At 39.7% G+C, this 8,563-nt stretch overlaps 1 pseudogene; it reads left to right on the top strand.

The window, feature by feature from the left end:
• LOC138051220 (metabotropic glutamate receptor 2-like) overlaps positions 1 to 8,309 on the top strand; it is an 11,485-nt pseudogene extending 3,176 nt beyond the window's left edge.
• The last annotated feature ends 254 nt before the right edge of the window (positions 8,310 to 8,563 follow it).

The raw sequence follows: 8,563 nt of genomic DNA, 5'->3' as shown, positions 1-8,563 counted from the left end.
AGGATTTGCATTAGTCCACTAGTTGGGTGATACGTTTGTGTAATCAAATGGCGACGAGGGAAATTAGGAAATAATTTCACTTGCGTTTTGTCAAAATTCTGATAATTTCCCTCGCCTAAAGGCTCGGGAAATTATCAAAATTTTGACGAAACGCAAGTGAAATTATTTCCTAATTTCATGAGAAAACCATTTGATTACCTTTTAATGTCCTGGGTGACAAATTACGCTCACAACCGGAATTGTTTTTACTGGTTTATCGCATCGAAAACCGAGAACATTAAGAAGAATACAGTTTTCGTTTAAAGCATACACTTTTGCTAAAGTTCGTAATTTTCTGAGTTTCTACACCAAAAATACCTTTCGAATTCTTCGTGCCTGTTCTGTCTGTAACTTCTTCAATGGTCACGTCACTGTCTTAAATCTCGACGCCATCTTGGCTCTGATCGAGATACCTAGAGATGTTACCATGGCACTTTCGTAATTTCACGTGTGAAATTATAAATTAACGCTGAAATTTCGCGCCGAAATTAAGGACTAATTTGTCACCCATGATATTATAATATATATTAGACCAATAGCCAGCTGCATGCTTCCTCTAGCTGTCCTTTATCCGTGATCGACGATCAAACAGTTCAGCGATCCGGCAGCAGAAAATTGACGATTAATAACCTGTTTTTTAACCAGTACTATTTCATCTATTCCAATAAGCTAAGGGCGAAAAATTACCTTCGTGTTCGTCGAAGGCTTCGTTGCAGCTCAGACAGTGAAGCTGTCAACCTAATAGACCCCTCCACGGTTTTTGACGCCATCTTGGCTGGGGGGCAAACACGGCTAAATTTACAGTAAATGTATGGGATTTTGGCCGATTTTCAACTGCTGTAGCGCTGATAAAAAGAGACAGATTTCCAACTTTTGCCACTTCTTTAAATAGTTTTATTGATATCATTCAACATAAGGCCATCAAGGAGCTTCCCATGTTGCTTGTAATTTCGCGGCAATTTGCAAGTTAAAATTCGTTTATGGTCGTTGTATCGTGAATCTGTTCTCGACTCGGGGTCATATGTGGGTTGAGTTTGTTGGTTCTCTAGTCTGCACCGAGGGGTTTTCTCCGGGTACTCCGGTTTCCCCTCTCCTCAAAAACCAACATTTGACTTGATTTGCTCTCATTGTTAATTTCACTTTACAGTGTCCCCAACTAGTGCTCCAGCGCTAAATCGACTAGACACTTAAATAAAGTTCCTTTCCTTTTATATTTCATGAAAATAATCTCAGTATAAGTTTCTTTTAAAAGACACTATCACTGTGGAAATCCCTCTCTTTTTAGCGGCGCTACAGCTGTTCAAAGTCGGCCAAAATCCCATACAGTTACTGTAAATTCAGCCGAGTTTGCCTCCAACCCAAGATGGCGCCAAAACCCGTTGAAGGGTCTATTGTAGGTTGTCCTTTTAAGTTCTCTCAGTTGATGGTCTATGATGGTAATAGAAGGTTTTTCAATCCCAAACTACGAAAGTGGTGTATACCAGGTCAGGAAACAGAGATCTTAAGGCTCAATTCTCCATTCTGCACGAGCTATTTTCATAATTTTTTCAAAGCTTTTCGTGCATCGAAGGCGTCGTTTTGGCAGCCAAATATAAGGAATATTAATTAAGCCGCAAGCACGGATAGAATGTAGCAAGAGGGAAGGGGGAATGGGGAACACGGAATCTCTAAAACCGGGCAGTCTAAAATACGGGGAATCTTTTAAATGGAAAATCGCTAAAACGGGAAGTATCCAAAATAAGGAATCTCTGAAACAGAACAAAGGGAAAAATTCATTCAATGTGCGCCAACAATTACTGGACTTAAGGTTGAATAATAGGTTCAACTGGGTGAACTTCATCAGCAGATTGAGAAGCACATTCAACTTTTCACCCGCGACCGCAAACCCCTTGTGTAATACTTGTTTTGACATACTACCATTACAAAAAAAAACTGTCTCATGTGGATAACGAAAAGTATTGCAGCGGATTAGAAACCATTGATAAATGAAATTCTCCACTATCTTTTTTAATAGCCTCGCGTTTTGATTATTTTTTTCAGACTGTTGTTCGTTTGCGAGCAAATCCACTTCGCCAACCACCGCAATCATTGGGGCTGCTTTCAGCGGTGTTACCATGGCAATAGCAAGCTTAACGGGGCTGTTCCATGTGCCTGTAATTAGTTATGCATCAACCAGCCGTCTCCTAAGCGACAGATCTCGGTTTCAGTACTTTTACCGGACGGTTCCATCGGATGATCTCCAAGCACAGGCAATAACGGATTTGCTATATGAGTGGAAATGGCACTTTATTATCATTCTAGCTTCAGATAATGAATATGGCAGATCGGGAATCACAGCGTTGAAACAGGCAATTCACAACCACAAAGCGCAGCGAGTATGTGTCGTTGTCGAAGAACTCTTTTCAAGAAAATGGGAAAAAGACGAGATGGCCATGGATAATATTTTCGACAAAATGAAACAAGAAATGAAGGCCAGAGTTGTAGTTCTTTATGCAGAATTTCCTGACGCTGTGTACTTTTTCAAAGAAGCTAAGAAAAGAGGTTTAAAGGATTATTTGTTCGTGGCCTCCGATAGCTGGGTTGGATCTTCGGAAGTAATCCAAGACGCACGAAGCGTTTTTCACTCAATTATGGGATTTAGACCTCCTGTCTTCCCCATTCCAGAGTTTAATGCATTTTTCTTGGATCGAATGCAAAGAAACAATTCTGAAAACCCTTGGGCTTCCGATTTTAGAGAAAGCTCAATTTGCTCTGAAACGAGCACCGCCCAGTGCTATGACGACGTTCATCACAATGGCTATGTCCCGTATGTTATAGATGCAGTCTTTTCCGTGGCGCATGCGCTTCATGCAATGCTTAATTGCGACAGAGCATGCGAAAAAGGAAAAAGGGACTTTGAGTGGAGGTATCTTTCAGAATTCATACAGAATGTGTCATTTGAAGGGTATTCGCAAAAGAATTTTTTCTTCCACGGAAAAGGAACTCCGAGAGGAAAATATGATGTTTACTTCGTCCACAACGGAAGCTCTACGTATAGAAAAATTGGCATTTGGAATGGAACGTTTTCTCTGATTTCAAACTGGTCAAATGTGTCAGAACATGGAATATCTTTGAAACTTCCAACCTCACTTTGCAATGAAGATTGTCGAAAAGGTGAGTTCATATGTTGCGGATTGCAAACAAGGTCATGTCATACGACTTCTTTTTTAATAAGTATTATCACCAAAGTATCCACTTTCCATTCTCATCAACTTTTAGAGCACTTTTTTTTGAGAATACACATGACAAACGACATAAGGTGTCCCCTAATTGTTCTCCTCAATTAAGAATAAGAAGACACGAAGGCCCTTCCTCACTCAGTGAAGAAAACAAAAACGCTGACGTTGGCTCTATTGCCTTAAAGAAGTAGCTAGCCAACGCCAAGATTTGACAGGAAATCTCGTGCCGCTTATAAAAATTGAGCATTCATCTTATTTTTTGTAATCAGTCTTTTCATAATCAGCGAGTAACAGTTTCACAAATTATCTCTACACTTTCGAGAAACGGGCCAAGTTCTCCAAAGCCAGGTTAGGGCTAAAACGGGTTGAATACTGACCATCACGTTTTATTTAATAACCAAATCAATGCGCGCGCTCTGATTGGTCAATCAGCTATGTTTTATTGTGCCAGTAAACTCATCGAAAAATCGCGCGTCTTCTTAATTATTATATAAAAGTAATAGACTACAGGTTGCTATGGTTTATAGGCATGATAAACCACTTGGGATGTTGGAAGGACACTCGAAGAATTCGTTACGAATTCTTCTCGTGTTCTACTAACATCCCGCGTGGTTTATCAGCCTATAAACCATAGAAACGTGTGGTCTATTGCTTAAATCTATCAGGCACCGGTTGTTCAAAAGGTGGATAACGCTATCTATCGGATAAATCACTGGGGAGTTTAAGTTACCACGACGGCTACGGCGACGAAAACGTAACCTCCGGCTATAAGTTTTAGCTTTCCTGAGTGTTTCACAATGATTCCATCTTGTTTATGTTGAACAACATGGGTGAATTATCCTATTATATAACTAGATTACTACGTACGGATTTGAAGCAAAGAGAGAGAAGGACAAATTCATTACTATTTTTCCACGTTGTCGTCAATACCTAAAAATTGGTCATTTTACGTTGTTACGAGAGAAATGTACACAAATGCGTGCTGCACGTGCAACACGATCATTGTTTTCCTCTTTGAGCCAATAATATTACTGCTTCACCCGCAAAGGAAATATGTTCTTCTTTACGATTTTGGCGGTACATTTTCAATTCGCGCTTGCGCAAATGAATTATCGCCCGAGATCCCTTGCTCGGTCTCGTTTTGATCAAAAACTCCTTGTAATTTCGACCAAACCGCTCGAGAAAAAGGTAAAAATGACGAGGGAAAAACTTAAGTTTTAAGTTAGAAAATTACCCAGATAGAAAGCAATAATATTATAGTTTTATATTCCAGGGGTACATTGAAATTTTTTTTAACAGAGAATCGGCACGATGATAAAATGTCCGAAAATCGCACTCGATGAGAGTGGGGCGCTGAAAGGGGCGTGGTCACAAAATTAATTTATGACTATTTGTACCCCATGAGTTTCATATGTTGGTTTTTCGTTGCCGTAATCGTCCCCGTTTCTTAAACTCCCTACTATCCAATGACTTATTCACTGGATGGTGATTTATTCGGCGGATAGCGCTATCCATCGTTTGAACAACTAGGGCCAGATATATAGATTCATTTATCGTCTCTATAACAATAGCCATAGAGCTCTTCGAATTAGAGACGTTTGTTTCCTATAAGAGTCGAAGTTCCATGCGAGAGCAGGCAGTTTTCTCAATTCCTGTAGAACCAACATTCAGGATCTTAGAATAATTAAGGAGAAAGTGTTGCCTTTGGGATGACATCTACAAACGGTAAGAATATAAGGGCGATTAATCGTAGGCCAAATCAATGTTCATAACCCTGTCGGACGTTAAAATGTCCACACACAAAGTGCATGGCATGGAGTTCCCGGTGTTTGGGTCTGGCAAATTGTAATTGTAGCATTCCTGTTGGGTGTGATCTCCACAACCATGCTGAAAGAAAGATAAATGATTAATGCATGTTCTTCCCACCCTCGGAAAAGGACACCCTGAAAAACACTGAAAGAATGGTCTAGTTTAAGAACGTGACAGTGTTAAAGTTCCTGTCGCTTTAATTTTATTTTACAGGAGAACATAGAATCCCTAAATTGCCTTTCCCAGAGTGCTGCTGGGAATGCGCAAAGTGCAGTGGGAAATCCTTCACTAATACATCAGACATGACGAGCTGTAGTGACTGCCCTAAAGGCAGCTGGCCCAACGATAACCACTCAGACTGCAGGCCCATCCAAGCAAGCTATCTACATTGGAGCGAAGCTTGGGCTATGGTGATTATTTTTGTTTCTTCGCTTGGCACCATTCTCGCTCTATTCACATGCGCCATTTTTATCAAGTTTCGTAAAACAGCGATTGTGCGAGCTTCTAGTGAACATCTCAGTTATTTTCTTCTCTTGGGAGTTGCCATGTTTTACATTACACCAATTTGTTATATTGCCAAGCCCGGTAAAATTTCTTGCAGCCTCATTCCGTTCATGTTTGGAATTGGTTTTGTCCTGGTTGTGGGTAAGTCTCTGGTGTTTATTCCTGTCAGACTTTGAGCACATAGCTATGCACGCAATGCGCATCTTTATGTGTTAGTTAGCAGGATATTTAATAGTTGTTTTAGTATACACTAAAACACTGAGATAATATAGCACAAAAAGATGATATTAATTCAGACAAACACAGCACAAAAAGATGATATTAATTCAGACTTTGAGCACATAGCTATGCACGCACTGCGCATCTTTATATGTTAGTTAGCAGGATATTTAATAATTGTTTTAGTATACACTAAAACACTGAGATAATATAGCACAAAAAGATGATATTAATTCATTTGTTTCTGCCACAAAGATTACAACATTTTCGGGCGCAAATTCCGCGCCAATTGCTCGGAGGTGAATAAGAGCTCGGTCAATGCTTAGTGACGAAAATTTAGAACTTTTTTTGTGAGACAAAAAGTGTGGTTTCTGGTGGGCAACATTAAAGGCGCGTTGGAAGGTTGTTTATTTATTTGTTTTTGTTTTTTATACTTTTTTTTCTTTTACTTGGTACTTGGTTGGTATTTTACAACAATGGGGACAAATGAAAAGGAAATTAAGAAAAGAGGTTTTAAGCAGTAATCGTACCCTCGAAAGGAAATGAAAGGAAAGGAAAGGAAAGGAAAGGAGCTTAATTTAATTGTCTAATCTTCTAGCGCTGGAGCACTAATTGGGGACACTGTAAACTGAAATTAACGCAAATCATAGAGAAGAGCTTTCCTTTTAACTCTTTGTGAGCTTCAATGTTTAACAAGGGTAGTATGTGATCGATCGATGATTATAATGGTGTTGTAATGGCCCTTGCTCGTTGCCAAGCAACAGGCAATATTTTTCTAACGGGCACATTAACGCTATCACCAACACTACTACTTGAACTGATACTTAAATTCTACCCACTTCAATGTTTAGTTCGCGAAAGACCAAGCACCTCAGTTGATTACAGTAATTAAAAATGAAGCAAGGAACCGGGTGGTCCTCTTTTTAATAGCACTCGAATTTTTTTATGCCTTTTATTTCCATTTACTATATTGTGTTAATTACCTTCAAACGGACTTCACTTTTTATTTCCATAGGTACCATTCTCCTCAAGACAAACCGAATATCCCGGATTTTCAATGCAAAGCTCCTCCAAACCGGGTTCGTCAGTTGCCTTGGAAACTATTGTCAGCTTTTTATATTAGGATGTCTGCTGGCCACAGAGATAATGGTCACAATTGGTTGGGTGTTTGGTTCTTCGGGCGGTGTTTTTCATGAAACAATTTATTCCATGTCTTCCGAAGAAGCCTGGATTGTTTGCAATCTCACTGGAAGTGAGGTCGGATTTTCTCTGTGGCTCATTTATAACGCTGGTCTCGTCATTGTCTGCACATATCAAGCCTTCCTGGTTCGCAAAGTACCCCAAAACTACAACGAGTCGAGGTTAATCGCATTCAACATGACTACTTGGTGCATCACCGTACTTGTTTATATCCCGTCTTTCATGGGAGCCGCGGCGTGGTATGGGTGAGTCGTAACAAGTTGCATGCTCCTATTTCTTGGATCTCTAACGTTGGCTTGTATCTTCGTGCCTAAGGTTTTCATTATTCTATTTCGTCCACACAAAAACGTTCCCATGCGACCATCTGTTTCTTCTATAACACTAGGAATCATAACGCCGTCGCCCATTGTGGCCAGCAGTCTTAGTGAGCAGACCATGGGCAGTCGGCAAAACTCCTTGGAAGCAAATCAAGACGGATCATTAGAAAACGATTTAAGCGGATCACGTGTTGCCATTGATACTGAAGCATTAAATCCGCTTAACGACTCCCGGGAAATAGGCGAAGATTGTTTTCCTACGCGTGACGTAGGGATCCAAACTAGAGTAGAAATAGAAAATTCGAACGCTATAGTTAACCAACAAGAAAACTCTAAAAAAGTTCACCAAAGGCAAATATCGTCGCTCGGCATTGATCAAGAACCTATCATAGAAAGTTTAGATGACTTTGAAGATCAAATGAGCCCAAGAAAAAAGTCTAGCGGCTCACAAAGTGGTATATTGAGAAAAAATGTTGAGAATTGCAACGGTGTGAGTCTTAAAAGAAAGAAGACCTCCCTCGTTCGGTTTCAAGACGAAGTATGCAACTTTGGTGATAAAAACTGCAACAGGATTTCACTTCCCTGTGAGAAAGGAGAATCCAAAATACATTTGACCAATGAAGACAATGCGAATGAAAACACGTTGAAAGGGTCTTTTGCTTCGAGTAATGAAACAAATCATGCCAACAATGTTACGGGGCACGGCAGAAAGCGGAAGATGTCGGTCTTTTCTTTTCATGGTTTTTAAAATTTGATGGCTAGTTTACATTCCTATAAGCTTAAAGTACTGAGAAGATTTGCGATATTGCAAGGGATTTAGGGCGTGTTTAATTTGTGTGTAGAAACCAATTTCACGCGATGGTTTGAATTTACATTGGAAAGCGTAAAAACAGCAAAACAGATGCCACGCAACTCTTCCCAAACTATTGTTTTACTCCAAGCATTCATTCTGATATTAATAACAAAGATGAAAAAAATTACAGAATGCTGAATGGTCAATGAATGGGGCATTTTTTTTTTTTTCATTTTGCTTGTGAACAGAGCAAAATTACTCGATAACGATTGGTGGCTGAACGCACCGCTGCCAAGTTTTCATTTCACTTTTTTTTTTCATTTTGAGCAAAGCAACTTAGTCTTCTTCGAAGTTTGTCTTTTGATATATTCGCGTTGCATTCGCTAAAATGCAAGGATCAAAAACTAGATACTCCGGAAGGAGAAGTTTTGAGTCATAAGAGGAAGAGCAAAAGATTTTTCTCA

This window comes from Montipora capricornis, chromosome 6 (assembly GCF_036669925.1).
Source record: "Montipora capricornis isolate CH-2021 chromosome 6, ASM3666992v2, whole genome shotgun sequence".
Lineage (NCBI taxonomy): Eukaryota > Metazoa > Cnidaria > Anthozoa > Scleractinia > Acroporidae > Montipora > Montipora capricornis.
Note: the sequence above shows the minus strand (reverse complement) of the source record. Positions and strands in the feature narration are given on the sequence as shown.